Genomic DNA, 23,464 nt, shown 5'->3' on the forward strand with positions numbered 1-23,464 from the left:
CCTCCTCCTCCTCCTTCTGCCTGATTTCCCCTGCCCTGCCCAGGGTTGCTCTGGGACCTGTTTCCCACCCCTCTAACCCTGCCCTGGGATCCATCCAGCACCATCTGCCGCTTGGAAGAGCCCTGTTCCCTAAGCTGCTCTAATCCCTGAATCCTATCTGCGCCCCGCAGTCGGTGTGAGCTGCCGGCAGCGAGCATCTCCCCGGCTTCCGCAGCCCACGCTCCCGCAGCCCACGGCCCCGCTCCCTGCGGCTCTCCGGCTTTTCCCTGCCCATGATGGGCTGGTCGGGCTCTGAGCAGTCCCTGCGCTGCGGGAAAATGGGAAATGCTGGGAGAGGCGAGAGAAGGAAAGCAATAAGTGATGCTCGACGCTGCTGCCTGCCTCCTGCCTTCCTTCGCCCTGGGAGCGAGGCGAGCTCTGAGCCAGGAGCGCAGGAGGCAGCCCCGGCATCGGGAGGCGAGAGAGGGGAGCGACCCCCGGGATCGGGAGCTGGCAGGAGAAGAAAAGGAGCGAGGGGCCGCGGAGAGGCGGGAGGAGGGTGGGGGGCGGTGAGCCCGAGGGTGAAAGAGCTGAACGCTGGAGCGGACAGAGCCGGCGGCTCAGGAAGCCGGGGCCGGAGGAGCGGGGGGCTGGGGAGGTCTCCCTCGCTCTCCCCTCCGAGGAAGAGCAGGGAAGAGCTTCCCGAAGGATGCGGGGCATGGAGGGAGAGGAAGCGCCGGAGACAGCTGCACAACATCTGGCAGCGGCGCGGCCCCCCGGGACCCCGAGGCAGCCGAGCCCGGGGGGGCCGGGCCAGCGCGGCGCTTCCTGCCACCCCTCCGCTGCCAGATGTGCACCCCGCTCCCCCCGGCCCGCACCCCAGCCTTCCTCCCGCCGGGACGTGCCCAACACCTGCATCCAGCTCAGTCCCCAGATCGCCGGCGCTCTCAGGACCCCGCGGTCCCCGCCACGCCCAGGGGACACGCGGCCCCGTCACCTTTGGCATCCCCATCCTCTGATGGCCTTCCCGGCTCCCGCGGGGCGGGCGGGGGAACGATCAGTGCGTGGCCGCAAACGGGGCGCGTTCCCCTCCGTGGCACTGCGGTGCCTTTGCCCGGATCAAGCCCAGCAGCCCCGGGCCCGGCAGAGCAGGGCAGGGGGTGCAGGACCACCCATCCCCATCCCGGCCGGCACTTCCCAGCCCATCCCTCCTGCCCCGAATCCCTCTGCATGCGGGCTGCTCGGGGCAGGGAGCTGCCCACTGCGCGGCCCCGGCAAATAGCTGGGTAAGGTTGAACGGCAAGACAGGATTAGCCGCGGGCAGGGAAAATAGCCTCTCCCTTCAAAAATAGCTTCCTGGGATTAAAAATAGCCAGAGGTCCCGGAGCCGTGGCTGCGGGGGGACACAGGCACCAGCTGGGCCGGGCCACCCGCTCCCGCGCCGGGGGACAATTAGGGGCATTATGGAGAGCTTAGGGCTGCTCGGAGCCATCTGGTCACAGGCAGAGCCCCTCGGCACCGTCCCTGCAGCTGGGTCAGGCCCCTCCAGGTGATCCCGTGGGCCCTGTGGTGGGGATGGTTCCCAAATCCTGCTTATTCCCCTTTCCAGGCAAGCCATGTGGTGCAGCTGACATGCTGGAGGGAAGGGGTGGTATCCAGAGGAACCTGGACAGGCTGGGGGCGTGAGCCTCTGCTGCCCAGAGGAGTCTATGGAGATACTCCAAAAGCTGGAGCACCTCTGCTGTGGAGACAGGTCGAGAGAGCTGTGGGCATTCAGCCTAAAAAAGAGAAGGCTCTGGGGAGACCTTAGAGCCACTTCCAGTACTAAAGGGGCTCCAAGAGAGCTGGGCCTTTGGACAAGTGCCTGGAGTGACAGGACAAGGGGCAATGGCTTCAACCTGACAGAGGGCAGGGATAGAGGAGATATTGGGACAAAATTCTTCCCTGTGAAGGTGGTGAGACATTGACCCTGGTTGCCCAGTGATGCTGTGGCTGTCCCATACTTGTGAGTGCCCAATACCAGGCTGGATGGGGCTTGGAGCAATCTGGGACAGTGGAAGATGTCCCTGCCTGTGGCAAGGGGTTGGAACAAGATGAACTTTAATGTCATTTTTTATCCAGCCCATTCTGTGAAGTCCCCAGGAATATTCCAGGCAGTCCCAGGGAAGAGAGCAGGGATTTCCCTGTGGCTTGAACAGGGCTGGGGCAGGTGAAGTCCAGCTTAGAGTTCTGTGGGTGTCCCATGACATGGGGACTGCCCCACACCCCTGGCACTGGAAACCCCCAGCCTGGGGTGATGCTGGGACCAGGCACCCCAAATCCCAGCCAGCCCCGGGGGTTTTTCCCCTGTGTCACAGGAAACTGTCACCAAAGGTGGCCAGCAGTTCCTGGGCTGGGAATGTGGAGCTCAGATTTTCCCTGAAAACTCCAGCACAGGCTGAGCCCTGGGTGCCACAGCACTGGCAGGGAGGTGGCTGCAGTATCAGCACCATGATGGGGACCCGAGGCATAGGTGGTCTCAGCGATTCCTTGAGGGACAAAGACCAAAAGCCACCAGTGAGCACTCTGTCCGTGCACAGCCAGTCCTGGGAGGTTTGACATTTTCACCTCCACCTCCTGTTTTCTGCTCTCCTCCCACCGAGCCCTTGGAAACAGCTCCTCTTTCTCTCCCTGCTTTTCTTCCCGCATTTCCGCTGCCTGTGGGCTTTACACAACATCTCCCGCTAGGAGAAGGAGAGCAGAGACCTCCTCCCACTCCGATGGGAGCGCTGGCTGTGCTGGGGCTGGTGGGAGTCTCTCAGGTGGAGAGATTTTAGCAGGAGCCTTGTAAGGAATAAATCCTCAGTCCCTGGAGTCCCAGGAAAGGGCGAGTCCTTGGATCGTGTCGCTGCAGCCAGAAAGATGCGTGCGGAGTGACAGTGGGGACAGCTGGCAGGGAATGGCAGTGTCCCAGTCTCGAGCGGGGACAGCCACCCTCGGGGAGCAACGGGGTGGGGTGGCCTGTCCGTGCCCCCCCGTTATCATCGGCCCCCCTCTGCCCCCGCCAGCATTATCCAGCTGATCCCGCCCGCAGCCTCCCTAAGGCACTTACAGGGGTTAAAAACAGCAACTGGCCCAGCCCTGACCCCAGGGGACCCTCTGAGTCCCCAGCTCCCTTGGTGCTGGCACTGCCCCATGCGGGGTGGGCACTGTGCGTGTGTGGCCCTCCCCATTCCAGGACACCTCCCGGTCACCCCATGCCAGCTGGGGTGGTGGGAGCGCACCCCTCCTATCACTCTGTCCCTGCCTGCGAAGGCAGAGAGATGATGGGTGACATTAATGGGTGCTAGGGGCGCTCTGGCTGTTTGTCCGCTGCAAAGGGGGGCAAGGGGATGCCACAGCACCCAGCTGGTGCCCCCTTCCCGGCGCCCTTCTCCCTGCCTTCCCCAAAATCCCGCCCGAAGGCAGGGAGATGAAAGCGGGGTCACGCTGCCCTGCCTACCCACATCCTTCCCGCACATTTCCTCTCCCTCCTTCATCTCTCCGGGGGTGCCCGTCCGTGCTCGGCTCCACAGCAGCCCAGGCTGGAGGAGACCTTGGCGTTTTCCCCTCTGTTAAAAATAGCCTGAGATTTATTTTCTGGCAGCATGGAAAGCCCCCGGGGCGGCCGAGAGGAAGCAGCCGGGCTGGGGCAGGCAGGGGCGGCGGGGGGAGAGCGCGGAGGGCAGGAAATAACCCCCGGCAGCGGCTGCCCTGGACGGGGAGAAGGCTCAGATGTGAACAGTGTGTGGTTCATGTGGAAACTCCCAGGACAGCAGCCACAGCTCTGGCCCTGAGCATCCTGAGCTCTGGCCAGCTGCCTCCGCCTGCTCCCCACGGCCAAGGTCGGACAGGGCTGGGAACAACCTGGCCTAGTGGAAGGTGTCCCTGCCCATGGCAGGGGGTTGGAACGAGATGAGTTTTATGGTTCCTTCCAACTCAAACCATTCCATGATTACACAGCAGGGCTACAGCCCCTCTGGACTGTCCCCAGCACCCCAGTCGCCCTGCCTGAATTCCTAGGTTTCTCCTAACCCCAGCCTCATGTCCCCACACCCCTCCTGACACCCTCCTTCCCACCTGTGACATACAGAGTGCAGGTGGGATGCTGTGGAAGTCCCCAGGATGCTGGCAGCAGCAGGCAGAGAGGGCAGGGAAGTGCCATGCTGAGGGAGGACTTTGCTTGCCTCCACTCCCTGCCCCACTCCCCTTGGGTCCATCCCAAACTACTGCTGGAGCGCTGGGCACTTGCTTTGGTCTCTGTCCCCCTCCGTGACCCTTCATGGCCATGCCTGGAGTGGAGGTGGCAGCTGTGTGCACACAAACCACACAGAGCTCTGTGCTGCTCTCCTCCTCCCGGCATCTCCCTCCAGGGGTTCCCTCCCTAACCCTAATTTCCGAGGATGCTCACGGTGCCTCTGTGTGAGTCTGCCTCCCATTGTCCCCCTGCCCAAAGCAGGACGTGGGACAGGGCTGCCCCCACTCCTGGCTGGCACTTCCAACGTTGCTGAAGCATTCTGTCCATCCCTCTCCTGCACACCCACTCTCGGGGAGCTCAGAACCCCCTCCTGTGCCGTGACCTCCCTCTGCTTCCCAGAGGGACCAGTTCCCGTTTCCTGGGGACCTTTTGGTTCTTGTCCCCCTTCCCCAGCCCATTCCTTATCAGCCTCACTATCATTTCCTCCCTGTCCACCCACCTGCTTATTTTAGCTGCTTCTTCCTTCCTCTCAGCTGCTTTTGGAGCAGAGTCCGTCCCCTCTCCCCTCTGGCAGCCCCCAGCCCGGCCGCACCACCCCCTGCGGTGTCCCGAGGGGCCCGGTGGGCGATGCCCGGTGCCGGCAGCGCGGGGTGCCAGGCCGGGCTGCCCACGGGCACAGTTCCCTGCCCGCCGGCCGGGGATGGAGGCTCTAATTGAGGCAGGCTCCTGCCGTCGCTCCTCGGTTAATTGCAGCCTGCGCTGCCCTGCCAGGCTCCCTGGTTCGCCGGCCGCTCCCTCCCCGCGCTGCCTGCACTGCCTGAACCCTGCCTGAACCCTGCCTGCGGGCTCTGCCCGCGCCCGGCCTGCCTCCCCCGGCCGCCAATGCCTTCTGGAACGCTCCACCCTGCAAACCGGTTTGCAAGGAAGCATCTTCCAGCAGGGAAAAACCGATGGGTCACATCCCCGCTGCCCCGCCTGCGCCCGGCCTGCATTCCCGCATCCCTCCTCATCCGCACACCCTGCCCGCATTCCTGCATCGACATCCCCGCATCCATCACAGCTCCTCAGGAAGCGCCAAGCGCTTCTCTCCCAGCCGACCCTCAGTGATTAAATCCCATTCCCAGCGCTAGACTGTGGTGCTCCATCACACAGAGCTTTAAGGGGAGGGTTGACAGAGCCATCAGCCGGCGCTGACCCCGCCAGGGGCATCCCAGGGCTCCGCCAGCCCTTTTCCCTGGATCATTCCCACCCCCCGGGCCGAGCTCCCAGCAGCACTGTCCCCATTCCCGCCGTGTTCCGGAGTGCGGGGGCTGCCAGCGAGGGCTCCCAGCGTGGCGCTGCCAGCGGAGCCGGGAGATGTCGGCAGCTCGTTATTTATTTAAAGCTCCATCTTCGCGGGGAGTGCCTGTCCTGCAGGAGGGATCCGGCTGCCAGGGACGGATTCGGCTGCCAGGGAGGGATCCGGCTGCCGGGGAGGGATCCAGCTGCCAGGAGGAACGTTGGCCAACAGCCACCCTTGCAGGGGCTTTTCTCCCTGCCCAGGGCTGGGCGATGCCCCCCTGCCCCGGGGGAGGACACAGCCCCCTTTGCAGCCACCTCTGCCCCTGCCTGGCACCAGCCATCGAGCGGGATTGGGGGACGCGCTTCCCAACACTCCTGCTGTCCCCCTGAGCCCGTGAGTGGGGCTTGGCCTCGCCACCGCAGTGGCTCAGTCCCTCAGTGGTGACAGGGATGTGTGGCTCGGGCGCCGTTTCCAAGGTAACCCTGGATGAGCTCGGCCTCCGCATCTCTCCACGTCCCCGCATCCCTCTGAGCCCCTGCATCCCGCAATCCCCCGCACCGAGGAGTCTCCCGCTCAGTTCGGCAGGGTCTTGGTCCCTCCAGAGACGGGATGGGGAGGGAACCGACCGCAGGGAGGAGGGATAGGGAAGTGGAGAGGTACAGGACATCCCTCCCCTCCCCGTTCCCAGCACAGCCATCCCCTGGGCATGGGTGTGTATGACGTGTTCCAAAGACAGGACCTCAAGGACCTCGGGGACCAGGTCAGGGTGTTCCCGTCCTCCCTCCTGCAGCACCTCCCAGGGAGAAAACCAGAAATAGAATCTGTGGTTCCCCACCCTGCCCTGGGCAAGAGGCCATGGCCACGGGTGGGAGCGCGCCCTGAGTCCCACGGGATGCCCTGGATGGAGACTCTCCCCAGACATCTCCTGTCTGGGTGGGATGGGCTGAGCAGGCAGTGCAGTGGGTGCAGGGGTCCCTGGGGGCCCAACCCAAGGAGGTGGGGGTGGGCTGAGAGACATGTGGGTACTGTCCCAGCTGGGACATGCTGGCCAGGCTGGGAGTGCCTCAAAAAAAGCCACTTTGAATGTATTCCAGGGGGTCACTTTGTCCCTCCAACCCCCACTGTGCCCCAGGCCACTACAGCAGCTCTGAGTCATTCAGCACAGACAGACACTGCAACCCCCCCTCACCTCCCCACCTTCCCCCTGCCCACCCCATCCCTGCAGTCCAACCAGGATGTATATCCCCAATTCTCCATTAATCCTGGCTCGTGTTAAACAAGTCATTCAGGGTAGGTAGCCAGGGCTGGAGAAGACTGGGATGCTCCACCAGGAATGGCACAAAGGGGCTCAGCAGGGGTGGGATGCTCCCAAAGGGAGAAGAGATGATGCCAGACTCATTTCCCCTTGCATTGGGAGGCCCAGGGGGGCTGTGGGGGGCACAGGAGACCAACTCCCTGCCCCAGGCCCACTGGCTGCTGTGAGGAGGGGAAGCAGCTCCTCTGCCAGGATGCTGCCAGCCTGCCCTGGGCACTGTTTCCATCTCAGCCCTCTCTTCTCCATCTGCTCCTGCCGGCTCCTCAGGGCCCTCCTGCACGGGGCCACCGACAGCAGCGATTTCTTATTACAAATATGTTCCGGTCCATCGCCCCCCGGATCTGCATCCCTGGGACCTGTGTGAGGAGGAATTCGATTCCTCGCCGTTAATGAGTTTATGCCAGCAAAGGGCTTTGAAGACATAATGCTCTGTACAGGAGCTGAGCATCATTTTTATTATTGATTTCACTTCCAGCCCCTGAGATGCTGCTGGAGGACACAGACCTCTGGGTGAAGCCTCTCGAATCCTTGGGGAGGTAGTGGGGAAGAATACGCAGAGAAGGAGAAACCCCTCCCCTGTGGGCAAACATCTCTGCAATGCTTCCAGGTTTGTGCCCTTCCAAGAGCAAACCCCACACACACAGCAGGACAGCAAACCAATGGCAAACCCCCACATGGGGCTGGGGCAAGTGATCTGGGTCAGTCACTAACAAAATGTCATCCTGCCACCCTGCCCCAACCTCAGCTGAGCTCTGGGATCCTGGTGCCACAAGGGATCTTGAGTTGTGAGGGACCTGGAGCAGCAGAGGTCAGGGTCAGGGTGGGGCCATGGGTTTGGAGGCAGCAGGAAGAACGTCCAGAGCCTTTTATCAGCCTTGGATGGTGGCAGCCACACAAAGGTCCTTGACAGGCTCTCCACAGCCCTGTCCCCACATGCCCTCCCCAGGGACCGGCTGTGCTGGCACCTGCCCTCCTTTCAGAGCAAACATGGGGTGGGTGTGCAGCCTCCCCCGACTGCTGATCCCACTGGAGCAGGATGTGGCATAGGATTCCCTGCCTGCACCCACCATTGCTGCCCTGGGCTGAGCCTGGAGCTGCTGAGATGCTCCACGGACCCCTTGGGCTTTAAACACTGGGGAGGATTTCCTGCCAGCAAAGGGCACCACTGTCCCTTGGCCTGGACTGTTCCTGGCCATGGGATTTTCGGGAAACGCCTCCTTAGTTCCCCACTCCTGGGGCCACCCATGGTCATTTCCCGTGGTGGGAACTAGAGTGGGTGTGGGGCTCACATCTCCCTCCCAGCACCCAAATGGGGAAATGCCACGCTGGGAGAAATCACCGGGAACCGCAAAGCTGAGGGCTAATTATCGGCAGGGGAAGGAAGTGGGGAGGGAGATGCTGCGCTGGGGCCGAGGGTGGGGAGAGGAACCGGGCTGCTCCCGGCTCCGCCACTGACTCACCGGCAGCCCTGGGAAAGGCACCTCGCTCCATGGTTACCAAACACTGACATTGATAACGCCCTTTGGCCATCACAGCCGAGCAATGTGATCCCGGGATCAGCATCCCTCCCTCCTGGGTACCACTTCAGGGGTGCTCCGGTGGCCTTGGGGCTACCAAATGGGGCTGGCAGAGATGTCATCGTGGTGGTGAGCGTGGTGAGGCGACAGCTGTGATCTGGCATCAGGAAACGTCTAAAAAAGTCAGGTTAAGAAAAAATACAGAAACCAAGCAGAGCCCCACTTTTGCTTCCTGTTTTGGGGTCTCCATCTCTGCTACCAGGCACTGCCCCGGGGTTCCAGTTTGGTGCAAGAGGCTGATGTCACCTCGGTGCTGGGGACACGGCTCTGGGCATGCACCGTTCTCAGAAGGGGGTGCCCGGAGCTCACTTGGTGTTTGGGGGATTTTCAGTGAAGTTCCCGTGGGTCCTTTCTCACGGGTTGCTCCTGCTGCGGGCAGAGCCAGCACTGCAGGCAGCACAGGCATCCTGCCCATAGCAGGAGCACCCTTGGGCACATCAAAGCTGAGTTTTGGGGTCTGAGGAGGGAGCCCAACCTCCCCCCATGCAGCAAACATCCCCCCCAGGCACGCAGAGGGGGCCGGGCACTGACCCATTTATCAAGGTCACGGCTGTGGGCAGCGCAAAGCAGAGGCGATGTGACTATTTCAGTGAGCTGAGGGAACTTCACTGGCCTGATTCCCATAAATAAAACATGCAGGGAACAGCCCCTGCTCTGTCCTATTAATTCTGGACCCCAGGGGCCTGGCTCTGTGTGCATTCAGCAGCTCAGCATTGCCTGCTCCGCTCCCCTCTCCGGAGCCTGGCTGCGCTCAGGAAGGTTCAAAACCCCCGGTCTCCACAAAATGCCGAATGTGACGGCTCTGAGGGCACTTCATGGAAAATCCATTTGTTTTCTCAGGCACAGAGGCAGCTGGGAAGGATGCTGGTGTGTGGGTGGGTCGGGGAGCAGAGGACAGCTCCAGCTTGCTGCAGCCCCCAGCCCAGCTCCCCGGTTTTAAGGAGCTGGAGCTGTTTCCACCCACTCTGCTTTCCCCATCTCCCAGCACACCTTTGCCTCCCAGTTCTCCAGCAGCAGCCACGGCTCGCCCATGGCTGATTCCTCCAGCCCCTCTCAGAAGGCATTAACAGAACAAGGGAGTTTAATTATCTGGGTTTTCTTCCAGGAGGGCATGAACCTGTCTCTCCCTTGAATTTATCAATTGCTGCCAGATTTTATCTCTTGCTTTCAATTTGCTTGTGATGGTGTTTTCTGCACCAGGGGCACCATGTCAGCAGCTCCCTACTCTCTCACCACAGACACAGTAAATGATCTCGTTCTTCCCTCGGTGGCATTGAGTCCTGGGTGCTTTCTCTGACACCCATGGCTGCTCACACTGGATTTACACCCATTACTGACCATGGCACTGCCCACCCAGCAGAGCCACAGAGCAAACCTGGAGCGACACCAGCGCTGGGAGCACATCTTGCCCTGGGGCTCTGCTGAGATCCACGGCCCCACCAGTCATACCCAGAGATGAAGGGCCCCCATTTTCAAGTGACTCAGACTCACCCTTCCTTCCTCAGGAAAACCTGTGATCAGATAAAGCCATCAAACTATCTGGTGAGAATAAACACGCTGCATCTGCACGGATGCAGGCTGTACCCCCGCTAACCCCGCAGAGCCCAGGCAGCCTCTGCTGCCCTAACCCCATCCTTTGGAGGGACAGCTCCAGCCCCAGGCAGCACAGCAGGGATTGCACACGCCTGTGCAAGGCTGGGACCTGCTCTTGCTGTGACCTGCACTCACTGCAGGTCAGGGGGGGTCAATTCCCAGCTGGCACCAGGCACAGCATCTCCCCATCCTCCCTCATCCCACTGAGCTGTATCCATGCTGCACCAGCAAGAAACACATGGAGAAATCAAAGGGAGAGAAGAGAAGGAGCAGAGGATGGAGGAGGGAGAGGGAGGGAGGGAAAACATTTTAAAAACCCCTGCAGTTGCCAGCAGATGGGCACTGCCCCCGCCAAGGTGCTGCACTGGCAGGCGGAGGGGCTGGCGAGGAAAAGAGCAAAGGAAGGTGTGAAGATCTTCCTGCAGATTAAACCAAACCCACACTGCTCTGGTGCTCACTGAGCCAAGCCTGGGCTAGGAAAAGAGCAGGGTTGGGGTTTGGGCTCCACTCTGACACAGACAGGACCCCTTTAGGTTCCCCAACACCCCACAGCCCTCAGCCCTGTCTGTGAGGTGTCAGGGGTCTTCGGGATCACACTGTTCCCACACTTCTTGGGGGTTTGTGACACTGATGGGGCCAAGAACCCATCTCTGGGGGCAGCTCCGCTCCCCTCACCCCCTGGGGGTTGGAAGTGAAGGAATGTGGTGCTAGGATGTGGTTACAAGTGCTAGGGAGGGTTACACAGGCAGCTCCAGCACTGCCTTCTCTGGGAAAAGCAAGGATGGAGTGGGATGTGAGCAAGGCAGAGGGGAAGCACAGCAGGGCTGCTCAAACTGATGCTGGGTCCAGCAGGATGTGGAGCTCAGGGTTGGTGTGACAATGAGGGAGCAGATAATGTATTACAGGGAACAAACTCCTGGAGGGATAATAAAAATGAGTGGGTTGGGTTTAGAAAAGAGCTGAGAAGAGAGCACAGACATTTTTTTGGAGGGGGTTGGAGCTACTAAATCCAGGGGGAAAGAAGATAAAGAAAGCATCTGTCTTCTTTTTCCTTGCCCACATCCCTGTGCTGCTTCCCAGAGATCAGGGGCTCTCCTGGGCTTTGGGGCCAGCGGTGGCTCTGCCTCTGCTTGGGGGCACCCCTGAACCTCCTGTGCTTCTGAACAGCTCCAGCTGCGGGCTCCAGGGCTCACCAGACACTGGATGCCAGGGGGTCCTGCCTGCCCCGGACCCCCACACCCTCCGGGCCGATACCCCGGCCCCGGCCCCGGGCGATGCTGAGCTCTGCCCGGCCTGACCGGAGAGGAGGAAACATCTTCCCGAGGGCAGCTGGCTCCGGGAGGGATTTTCCGCTGCCTGTTGGCCACGTGCTGCTGGAGCCAGCTCAGGTGCTGGATCTCCCTGGCTGTAATTTCATCCCTGGGCTCCTGTAACAGCTCTGGCTGGGCGGCACGAGGGAAGTGACCGGGGCGCAGGTCCGAGCCCCAGCCCGGAGCTGCATCCGCCCAGCGTTTCCAGCCCAGCCTTATCTGGCAGCTCCCCCTGTGACTCCCCATTTTCCTCCTCTCCCCTCCTTTCCCCCACTCCACCCCGTGCTCCCGGCAGGGTTTCCTGCAGCAGGGCGAGGGCTGGGGGCTGCGGGGTGCTTGGCCGGACCCCTCCCTGCTGACCCCGGCTCTGCCCAGATAGGAAATCCTGCGGGAACTGAAGCCTGGGAACAGCGGCCGAGCTCTCCCCAGGGCTTGGCAGCACTGGGATTTCGCCTACGGGTCACAGCAGCCAGCCAGGCTTCCCTGGGAAAAGCTGGGATGAGCCAGGAGAAACCCAGGGAAGGGCATGGAGACGACGATGAAGTGCCCAGGGTGGACACCCATCATGGAAATGTGCCATTTACACCAAGAGGGTTTAGGCACTTTAATGAGCCACTGTCCCATTGGGGAAGGTGGGAGGAGAGGGCATCACAGCAGGGAGATGCTGACCAGTGTGAGGCACGGCACTGGCACGACTCAGGTGTGCAGGAACCAGGTGGGTGTTCACAGAAGGGTGCAAAATGCCATGAACAGCCTTTGAACAGCTCCAAACATAAACTAATTATTGACAGCCTCATCGCTCCTCCTGACAAGCAATTTAATATAAATTCAAATATCTTGCAAAACCCTTCTTATTTACTTAAGAGCATTTTGTGAATGTTTTGCCAGAGTCCTCCTGATTTTTCTTGTTATTATTTTAGAATGGGAAGCAACCAGAGATGTGCTGCTCCCCACACCCTGGAGTTCAGCTCCAGCACAGCCCTGCGGAGAGCCCTGAAATTGGAGCTGCCTGAGCAAATTCAGGACACTGGAGGTAAAGCCAAAAGGAAGCATCAGGGCAGGAGCAAAAGGAAAACAAGCTCTCCACACCCTCTGAGCTGAGGAGGTTGGGAATGGAGGTGGGTTAATGCTCCCAGAGTAGAGTGTCATCTCAAGCTCCACATTAACAAGAGCAAAACTTGACTCAGTGTTTAACCCAGCTAAACCCTGACTGTGGCCTGAGTCAATAGGAGAACCAGCAATTGCCTGCTGAAACCCCAAACCACACTTCCCAAACTCCAGGAGTTATGTATATTTATATATATATGTATTTTTCAACTGTTCCCTCTGCCTGTTGCCAGCACTGCTCCATGACATGCACAGCTTCCATGGATCAAACTGAGCCAAGGACTTGCATGCTGCCCTGCAATTTCCTTGGGTTCTGAATAAAATGAAATCTTTGCAAACAGAGGGATCTATTTCAGTGAAATCTCTCTTATACACTGGGTTTGTAGGTGTTGTGGTAAAGAGGACTGGACTTGACTGAGAGACAAATCAGACTTTGAAGGATGTGGGACCATGGGGACGTCCCTGCTTCTGTCTCCTGAAAATGGGTTTGTCTGTTTCTAAATGAATGCTGTGAGCCCCTGATAATGACCAGGAAAGGTTGCAGGAGTAAGGGAGGGTGATAGTGGAGGAGAAAGAATCAAAATGTATTCTGAATGTGCTGACATTTTGCTGTTGGCATCAGGACAAAGCCTGGCCCAAGCACTGACATTTCCCAGATGTGCAGAGGTGACAGTCTGCAAAAAGCTGCAGAAGGAGAAGGTCTGGTTAAAGAGCACTGTCCAAAGTGCACAGCTGTGAGCTGCTCCTCATCCATACCTGGGATAGGAGAAAACCTGGGAAGGGATGAGGTACCAGAGCACTGTGATGCAAAACACAGCAGGAAACAACTCTGAGGAGAACCCAAGCTGAAAGTGGAGATCCTTTATTGCAGGAGGATGATGGTGTCAGCAGGGCACAGAGATCTCTTGAGCTCCAACCAACACACAAATGGCTTGTGGCTCCTGGGTGGGACTTTGAGGGGCCCAGGCTGGCTCCAGGCTCCCAGTGAGTACCACAAGAATCAGTGTTTGGCTGCTGCTGGGCCACTCCAGGGAGGGGAACAGAGAAGGATGAGACAGAGCCAGAGCACAGTGGAGATGGAGCAGGCAGGAGAAGGTGGTGACAGAGCTTGTTGCATCCCCTCTGCCATGGCCCCAGCATCCTTCATCCTTATCATCACCTGCAGCCTTGGGGGAACCTAAACGGGCACCCCAGCGCTGAGCTTACTCAGGCCACAAGAAGTTGGGAGTGAGGGACTGAATTTGACAGCCTGGATGTTCCTCCACTTGAGAAGCTTTGAAAGGGAATGTATTTTTGGAGCATTAAAGATCAACTGTTTGACTCTGGCCAATCCTTTTCAAGAGCAGCACCAAAGGAGGTCAGTGGGATGTGTTTGGTCAAATATTTTGTACATGACCATCATCTCTCACCCCCTCAAGTATTTACAGACCTGAGAGCATTTCCTGCTGTTCCCCCCCGTTGAGTATCTGGTGTCTCTGCTCCAGCAGGATGGTCCTGTGTGTCTCAGTGCGTGGTGGAGCCATGAAGGACCACCCCAGCACTGCCCTTGGGTGCAGAAAACAAAACTAAATCAGCACAATGTGTTTAGTCCCACAAATGGCAGCAGGTTTACCCAGCCAGCAGTGAGACACAGCATAGGATAATGAGAACAAATCTGCGGGGGTGGTGGTGGTGGGGAGATGGGGTGGAAAGAGGGAGGCTTACTCTCCAGGGTTTTTTGTAATCTTCACTCACCATATTTAGTAGGCCTGTGACTTGCCCTTGCTAGCTGATGGAGAATTCCCCCAAGTGTTTACTCCCACAACCTAGCAAATGCCTCAATACACATCATGGAAAAAATACAATCAACATCTTCACTCCCACTAGAGAAGGAATTCCGACTTGCCCGGCACAGACCGGGAGTATGAGCCTGTGAGAGAGACAAATGCTGCTTCATTAGCTCCCCTCAGATGTGGTTTACTCCTCAAATGACCTGGTCAGGGCTGCACCACCTCCCTCCTTTCCTTCACCTAAGGAACCCCTGACCTTTGGTCAGGGCAGTGGGGACAGGAATGTGGGTCCTTTAACCCTTTCCTCTGACATCTGCCAGCTGCTCTCCATGCTGTGCACAAAGCTGATGGTCCTGGGATTTCCAGGGATTCAGAGATGCTGTGAATGGCAGAAGCAGAGCTCTGCAAAATGGCTTTCCTCCTGCTGCACCTAGGAAAGAGCAGGGTTTGGTGATGGAGACCCAAGCCTACCTCGTACAGAACATGGAAACAAAACGGGGATCACTGAGAGCAGAGATCATAGATTGTCCAGAATTGCTTTGGAACCTCTATTTCTACAATACTTTAGTAGAGGAAAAAACAGTAGTCAGGCCATTTAGATTTTGTCAACCTGTTCCCAAACTGCCTGCATGACAAGGACGCACAGGAAATCATTTCCGTTTATCAAATGTAGAATCTCCTACAACTGCAATGAACATAAACTAGAAGAGAGCTGAAAAGAGGAGCTGAAATGAGAATGTTCAGTGCTTCTGATGATTTGGCATTTCTGGCCAAGAATTTCTTTGCCCATATTGGTAAATTTTGGGAATTTCTGCCAAGGGAAGTGGTGGAATCATCATCCCTGGAAGTGTTCAAAAAATGTGCAGATGTGGCTCTTGGGGACATAGTTTAGTGCTGGGTTTGGTAGTGCTGCTTTTAAGTTTGGACTTGATGATCTTGGAGATCTTTTCCAACCTCACCCATCCCATGTTTTTGCAAATGGGACATGGCATGAATGCAGCACCCAGGCAGCTCTCCTCTGCTGCTGTCCCCCAGTCTGGTCCCACCATACCCCAGCACAGGAGACAGTGGGAGGATGGTGCTGACTTATTTGCACTGGAGAGGTCTTGGAGATTGTGCAGAGAGCAATCACAGAGGAGCAGGGACACTGAAAAGGCAGTGAAATTCAGCAGCACATGTGCAAGTCCATGACGCTTAATTTGCCCACTCAGTCAGGATGCAGCACTGGCACACAGTGGCACGTGGCTGTGCTGGGGGTCCAAGTGCTTTGGCAGAGCAAAAGAAACATATCAGGACAACCCCAAGCACTCTTGTGCTACAGGAATATGGTCTTTACCTGTTGTGCCAGTGGCTAAAACCCATCAGTAGTGTGATACCACCAGTCTCCACCCATCGGTAGTGTGATACCACCAGTCTCTGCCAGGGTAGAACCTGTGGTATAGTGGGTACCAAGGGATGTGGATTTGGGCTAGAAACACGTGGTCGGTAGCCTCTGACATGATATTACACTCCTAATCACTCCTTTGCACACCAAAAATCACAGGAACTACCACAATTACTCCGATTTTTCCTCCAAGCTCTTATTTTTTCCATGCACATCCTTTCCTTCTTCATGAGGAGAAAACACGTCTCAGGGCACGCTGAGCTATTGCAGTATTTACCTAAAATACAACACAAACTTCTAATTAAAGGAGAGGGGGCTTGGCAAAAGAATGTTAAAGCTTTTCAAGTCTCCTGAAATCCTTTGTGTGGAACAGCTTTGGGAAACAGGGCCTGCTGCCACCCTCCCCCTCTTGGGAACATTCCCCAGGGCAGTGCCCAGGCAGCAGCTGCTGCTGCTCCGGGGGAGTCAGCCCAGCCTGACACACAAACAAATACCACAGGAAGAAGTGCTTTCTTCCAACAAAGACCTGGGGAAGAAACCCTGGGCAGGAGGAGAGGAGGGGAGAGTACATCCTGCACCTGAGGAGCTTTGGGGTAGCTGAAACAGAGGAGTGAGGAAAGGCAGGAATGGTTACAGCCACAACCAGGTATGATGCAGATGTCATGTGAAAGAGACATAATGGCATAAAGACAAAGCTCCACTTTCAACAGCCCCTTGAACCTTTGTGTTTCAGCCTAAAAGAAGCACTGACTCAAAGCACAGAAGGATTTAATACCTGCAGGTGTGGGGGGACAGATAGATGTGAAAACCAGTGCAAGCATTTAGGGTGGAAAAGGGATTTTGCTTGTTCAGCTCTGGTGCTCCTCACCCACAGGTGACAGAGGCTGAAAAACGTTCTACACAGGATTGTGTGTGCAGAAAGAGCAGGTGGCAGCAGGAACCCCTGCCCAGCACCGATTCTGAGTTGCTCAAGTCTAAGAAATTGTGTCCTTGGTCACATTAACAACTTCTGCAAAGTCTTCATTTGCATTTTAATGGAACTCTTTCTAGGAAGGTGGTGCCTGGACTCTGTTGCAATATAACATGAAGAGGTAATTAAAAACATGCTGGAGTGGAAAGGCATTTTGTTTTCATTAATCAGGTTTATTCAGAGTCTTTTTAAAATTAAAGGTATTTAGGGTATGTGGGAGGAAACGGGGGAGAGGAAAACACACGATGGAACATCCGTTTATTTAAATTACAGGATAAAAAGTGGAAAATACACTTTTTGTAAGGGGACGTCCCATGGATTAAAAGCACCTTATAGAAATGGATTTGAACGAAGAGCAGGCATAAAAGCCAAATCTAAGATTTCGACAGCAGGTCTGCCGACTTGAAAGCCAGAGATGAAGGAAATACATAGGATGAGGGAAAGGAAACCACGGAGGAAATTTTTAAGCCTTCGGCACGCGATTAGCCAGGCAATTACTGTGATTACACACCTAAGTCAGTTAACTGTGCAAACGGCCAAGCCATGTTGGTCAGACATGTATTTCCCCAATTTCGGGCTCAATCACAGCACGCAGATGTTGATTAAACAGTTTGCAAGCGTTTTATCTGCTGGACCAGCTCCTGCTTTCACAATCCAGAGACCGCACACAGCCCCGAGAGCGATCCCCGCTCGCCGCAGCCATCGTGCGACCGCGCCGATTCCCCCACGCTCCAGACCTATCCTGCCCTGTTAAGCTCCGTCCTTTGAAATATAGGGCAGTTTCTGTCACATCCTTCAGCGCGACAGTCAAAAGGGCAAAGCCCTGCCCTTTGTTGCAGCGGGAGGTTTTCCCATTGCGGAGCTGGCTCTGATCTCCATCGCTCTGATCTCCATCCTTCCCCGACCACCGGCCTCGCTCTCTGGCCATTACGGGTCAGGGGGCTCCGAACTGCGCTTATTTTACATTATTTCGTTTCAGGGCATTGTGTGAAATACAGCTCAGTGGGTACAACAGGGAGAAAGTGATTTTAGTTGCTCCCTGCAAGGTCCGCAGGAGGCTGCGGCGCTGCCCCGCTCCAGCACCCCGCGGCGGAGCTCAGGGGACGCGCCCCGCGGAGAGCGCACAGCCGCTCCTCCCGAGGCCAGGCGCACCTGCCGGGGCAGGAGACAGACGGGGAGGCCCGGGGAGGTCCGGAGCAGGAGCGGGGTTAGGATCGGGAGCAGGACCAGGAGCGGTACCGAGAGCGATCCCGAGCTGCCACCGCCGCCCCCGCCTCAGCGCAGCCCCCGCGCTGTCCCGGCGTGCCCCGCGCGCCGCGCGCCCCCGCCCTCCCTCACTTCCGGTGTCCGGCAGTGGCAGCGCCGCCGGCGGCGCCCCCGCTCCCCGGCGCAAGGGGGGGGGGCGTGGCGAGGGGGCGTGGCCGACCGAGGGGCCGCCGCCCAATCACCGCCCGCCGCTGGGGAGAGTGGGCGGGGACAGCGCCGGCACGCGCCGCGCGGCCCCGCCCCCGCGCCCCCGCCCGCCGCGGGCTCGCGCCCCGCGCGCCCGAGGGAGCGTCGGGAGCGCGCCCGGGCGCCCCCCTTCCCCCTCCGCCGGGTTCTCCCCCACCTCCTCCGCCCTCCGCCCCCCTTCCCCTTCCCTCCCCACCCGGGAGGAGAGGCACGGAGTGACCGACGGAGCCACCGCTCCGGCCGCTCCGACACCCCGCTCTCCTCCATGGGGCACAGGTAAGCGCGCCGCCCCCCGCCCCCCAGGGCGAGCGGGGGTCGCCATGGCCGCCCCCCCACCCCTCGAGGGGCGGCGGGGAGCCCCCCCCGCCGCTCCCGCACCGCCGCCCCGGTGTTATCCCCGTTATTATCGCCCTTATTATCCCCGTTTTGATCCCTATGCCCGTTTTTATCCCCGTTTTTATCCCCGTTATTCCCCCCACTGGCCGCCCGCCGCGGGGGGAGCGCGGCCGGTCGCGCCCTGCCCGCCGAGGGGGGCACGGAGCCTTCTTTGGGACGCGATGTCCTATTTGGTGTGGGTGGATGGCTTAACTTGGTAAGTGCCGGGTTTAACCCCCTTCCCCCGGCCCTCCCCTCCCCTCGCTCCTCCGCCCGCCCCCCCCTCCTCCCCGTAACCTCCAAAAGGGGAATTTTCCAGCTGGTAATTTCTGCTGCGTCAACACCCAGCTCAAGGGAGAGGAGAAGAGACAAGGGGGCATTTTAACAGCAGCTCCACTTGCGGATAGCCAGCCTCAATCCCGGCTCCAGCATTAAAACCCTTTCCGCCCCCTAAAAACCAGCATCCGTGCAAGTTGGACCAAGAGTTTGTCAGGAGTGTGGTTCAAAACTGCTTGGAAAAAGGGATGAGGTAATAATACTGGTGAAGCATGTTGTATTTCTCTCTTTCTGCGTGTCTCTCTTTCTCTTTCTCCCTCTCCTCTCCTCTCTTTTTTTTTTTTTTTAAGCCAGGCCTGTTTTGGGTTATTGTCTCCCCCTAAAGCCAGACATAGATCGCCTGGCCTTGCCTCCATTTTAATTGCAGGCTGAAATGGGGGAAGTGACCCTCTTTTAAAAAAAGAAATACAAAAAACCCCAACAAGCAAACAAACAAAAAAAGCCTTGAAAGAATAATGCTGTTCCTTTGGGGGGGATATAGGTGGTTTTTCATAAGGCTGTAACAAGTGCAAAAGTGGCTGGAAATGTTCTCTGTCATGCTGGGAAACTAGTGAGGTGTCCTCCCCCCTCCCCAGAAAAAAGTGCTGGTAGAATTTGGCTGAGAGGAGAAGGAGAGGTGCTGGGAAAAGCAGGGGTTGTGCTGCTGGATTGCCTTTGTGTCTCTGTAAATAGACATGTCAGTTCCCAAAGTAATACAAGTAGTGTCTGATAACTCAATCCCAGATGACAAATAGAGAATGGAGCAGATTTTCAGGACTGTAATAGTGGGAGGATTTCTCTTTTGAAACGGAGAGGAAAAAAAAAATGTTGGTACCTCCTGAGGAGGTTCTTCCCCGGCACGTTATTGTGGAGAGGAGCATTCGGACGGAATCCGGAGACATAAACCCATATTTATTTATTTTTACACCTGACCGGGGAAAGATAAACAAAGGAGAGTTTAACAGCTCTTTAATGAATTCCTCATGCTTTTTATTTTGCAATCCCAATGATTCATTTGGCAAGCCTTACAGAACGGGATTATTATCAGCATTGTTTAAAGCCATGCTAATTAGGAGATGTGTTTAGCAAACAGTGGCGTTGTAGACACCTGTACCAAAGTTCGTGCACGCATTTTAATTGCATCACTGGTATCATTTTTAGCATTTAGTTGCTGTCATTGAGATGTAGGTCTCAGTTTGTGGACTCAATCAAGTATTTTTTGAGTGTGGGTTCTCTGTATGCACAGATCAGCCCTGCTACTAACGCATTAAATGTGTTTTCTCAAAAAAGACAGGGAGTATTCTTCTCTTTTTATTTCCCTGTGGAGATTATAAGAAAAGGCAGTGATACCCAAGAATAGTGAGAAAAACATATTTTTTGAAGAAGAAGCGTTCTGTGACTGGATAGCTCTTTCACTTTAATCAATACCCCACTTTTATGCTTTAATAGCCTCTTTTAATTGGAAATAAAATTTGACTTTCCCCTTCTAAACTCTCTCACTGTTTGTCAAGTTTTATATTTTGAAATCCTTAGTGATGGAAAAAAATGGGTGGAGTGTATTATTAGTCACAATATTTTCAACATGTGGTGAGGAATTACAGCTTTGAGGTGTTTTTTGGGAGCTGACAGGGAGCAGGCAGAGCAGAATGAGCTACAGGACAGGATTCAGGGGGCTCCCAAATTGCTGAAAAATATCCCGTGGTTTGGTGCGTTCATGGGATAACTGAAATAGAAAACGAATCTTTTGGTTTTGATGCAGTGTGTCCAGGAGGGGGAAACTCACTCACAGTGAAACTTCTCTCGCGGTTGTTTTCATAGGCTGTGTGTTCGCCTGGGTGCAATTGAGTCAATTTCAGGCTGGTACCAAAAACGGGGCATTCTAGTAACTCTCACCTTAGGTGTTTATTTCTGTGCTTTGAATGCTGCTCTGATCTGGGGTGTGTAGGACTGAGCCTTTGAAAACATGACCTGTACTTGGGGTTCTTGGAGACTGGAGAAAATGGGCCACTTTCTCCCCGTGGTCTTTGTTTTCTGGGACAGTTGTACAACAGTGGATATGTTCTTTGCAAGAGGATTTTTTTCCTTTTTTTAATATCTGGAAGTGCTTAGAGGAAAACCAGTTTAGCAGCTCCCCCCTCCCCAGCAGCCCTCTGTCAAAAGGAAAAATGCCTCATGTTTGGAAGATCTGTTAATTGCCTGCTTTTCCTCTGGTGATGTGCTGTGTTTCTGTGAGGTTCAGCATATTCTTTTTGTCTTTGCTATCCACTTGGGTGGATTTTTTTTTTTTTTTTTTTTTAAGATCCGTGTTTTTGAAGTTTCTAAGCAAAGTTTCCTCTCCTCCCAGCAGCAGCAGCGCAGAGCAGGCTGACACCCAATCCAAACTGCCACTGCCTGCTTTCAGGGCAGAATTATTTCATAAACAGCTCAACCTTTCCCAGGACATTTTTCCCTTCGTGTTGCTGGTTTTACTGGCTGCTCCAGAGCGCTCTGTAACGCTTTCCAGATTCCCCCTGAATTGGTAAAAAGCATTCACGGGGGTTTTCCATGCTCCTATGTGCTTAGTTTAATGGGCAAACAGAAGGGCAGGGAGAGAGGGTTTAGTTGGAGTCTTTGAAGAGCTACCTGCAGTTGTGATGGTTATCCCACATGTCTGTTATAATTCCCAGGAGGCAGCACTCTGTGTCCACTCCTGGCTGGGAGCACTGCCCTGGAAAATTCAGACACTTTACGCACAGAAATTAATTCCATTTTTATATTTCGCTCCTGGCTTGCTTTTGACTGGAATATTTCGAAGTGTGGAGCTCACCTGTGTTTTCTGTGTGTGATATTTGAAACTGAGAGTGTGTTCATAGTGAAAGCGAGCGGGTTGTGTGCACAGAGCAGGGGTCATGTTAGGACCTGGCTGTGAGGCAGAGGCAGGAATTTGGTCTGTAGGAAATCCTGCCATCCTACTGCATCCCCAAAGCATCTCCGTGGGAGTTTCGATGATATTTGGGCAAGCACACAAACAGTCAGGGCTCCAGTGTTAAAATTTGTTGCTTCAAAACTTCACTTTATTCCCTTCCCGAGGACTTTCTGTGTGTTTGTGTTTGCATCCTCCTTAAACACATCCTTGAGTTGGGTTTCTCAGTTCCCTCTGGATCTGAAGTCCTTTAGGCAGGATGAGAAATAAAAGCCTGTATCACTTCATGTGGGGCTTCTTTCCTTGAGATGCAAGAGGGAAGAATCTCAACTTCCCTAAACAGATCAATAGGTTTCTGGTTTGTGCTGCCTTGGTGTGTTTGGATGCACAAGGGTGTCTAATTTAGAGGGAAAGCTGCTCTTTGGGACTCAGTTCCCATCCTCCAGCTTTGATTGAACGTGCTGGTGTGTAACTTCTTGTTACCCATCTCCCTTTCTCTGAAATAGGGGTTTACTCAGCTCTCCCAAACATTTTCGGTTATACTGATGACAAATTGTACTAAAAGTGCTTATTCTTCATGAAAGCAAACCAGTGTGAAGTCCTGGGTGAATTCCCTCTGGGATGTGGTGGAGTCCAGAGGCTGTGGGTGGGGTTTGCTGTCCCTTACCAAGTCAGTTGTGGTGCAGTTATTTTTCTCAACAGTTGCTTTAACTTTCTTTCATACCCATGTATTTAAGAAACATCAGGCTGCTGCTGAGATGCTGGTTTGGAATAGCTTCTGAGCAAGGGTGAGGTCCTTGACAGCCATTCTAATGAGATGGAAATGTGTTCCCACTTGGCAGAGTTCAGTTGTGCATAGGTAAGGATGTCCCTGGCACAGGAGGGGAGAGGTGGCTTTGCTGAAATGTGACAGATAGATGCTGAATTAGAGCTGAAATTCACCTTTTTGCCTTGATTTTTGGGGATGTGGCTGGCTTTTATTCCAACCCAGACAGTGGTGATCTTGTCCTGCTGCTCACTTGACTCATGTGCATCCTTGGGAAGAAAAACACCCTGCAAATGTTGGAAGTTGTCCTGTGTTTGCTTTGTAGTGACTCTCAGTTGGCATCTCCTGTACTGGAAAGAGGCACCAAGGTGTCAAAAAAATTCTGCAAACACATCTATGAGCGTGTGTGTGGACTAAAATACACTTGTTAAGGAGAATGTCAGTGTGTACCAGGACCTTACCTGCCCAAGAACCCTACTTAGAAAATGAGCAAGGTTTTGTATATTAAAGAATATGTTTATGCCTCTGTATATTGAAATACTTAGTTATCTTTCCTAATTATTTCCTTGCCGTGTATTGCTTATTCCATCCAAGTGAGTTTGCTTCCTGGTATTTCTCACCCCATGGAGAAGGGCTCTGCAGAAAGCTGATATTTCAGTATTTCAGGGCTTTGGCTCACTCTCTTAGAGGAAGGGGTTAAACAAAATTTGCACCTTTTGCACTGATACAGCATCAGAGGAAATGCCATCCTGACTAGTGCTCAGATCGTGCCATGAAACAGAAGAATCAATGGTCTGTATTGGACATTAGGTGCTTAAAATATCCAAACCCAACTAATTTAAGTGCCAATAAATGAAGTAGTCAGGGCCCAGTTGCTCTTAACAGTCCTTCTACTATAAGGTTGGAGAATGAGGTGGTGGCTAAATATAAAATGAGCTTTTTGACTTCCTTCTTGTTACCAATGTCTCCTTCTTGGCTTCACTTCCCCCACTTTTTTTTTTTTTAGTAGTAGTTGATCAGATCTGGATTATGAGATTTGTGCTAAAAAGTAAACCAGGATCCTTACCCAAGGCACAGAGGGCTTGTCCCATGAATTACACAAACAGAATTAGGTTGTTCTCAGAGCCCTTCATGTGTTATCTTTAGTTTTGC

At 55.3% G+C, this 23,464-nt stretch overlaps 1 protein-coding gene across 2 annotated transcripts in view; it reads left to right on the plus strand.

Moving 5' to 3' along the window:
* The first annotated feature begins 18,126 nt into the window (after positions 1-18,126).
* ZBTB46 (zinc finger and BTB domain containing 46) overlaps positions 18,127-23,464 on the plus strand; it is a 47,787-nt gene continuing 42,449 nt past the window's right edge. Inside the window, exons 1-2 of one of the 2 annotated variants that reach the window (XM_030963440.1) lie at positions 18,127-18,230; positions 18,678-18,858. The gene's annotated coding sequence lies outside the window, so the exon portion shown is untranslated. Of the gene's footprint in view, positions 18,231-18,287; positions 18,547-18,648; positions 18,859-23,464 lie in introns of those variants that run through there. The other variant, XM_030963439.1, reaches the window with a different exon arrangement.

This window comes from Camarhynchus parvulus, chromosome 20 (assembly GCF_901933205.1).
Source record: "Camarhynchus parvulus chromosome 20, STF_HiC, whole genome shotgun sequence".
NCBI classification, from domain to species: domain Eukaryota; kingdom Metazoa; phylum Chordata; class Aves; order Passeriformes; family Thraupidae; genus Camarhynchus; species Camarhynchus parvulus.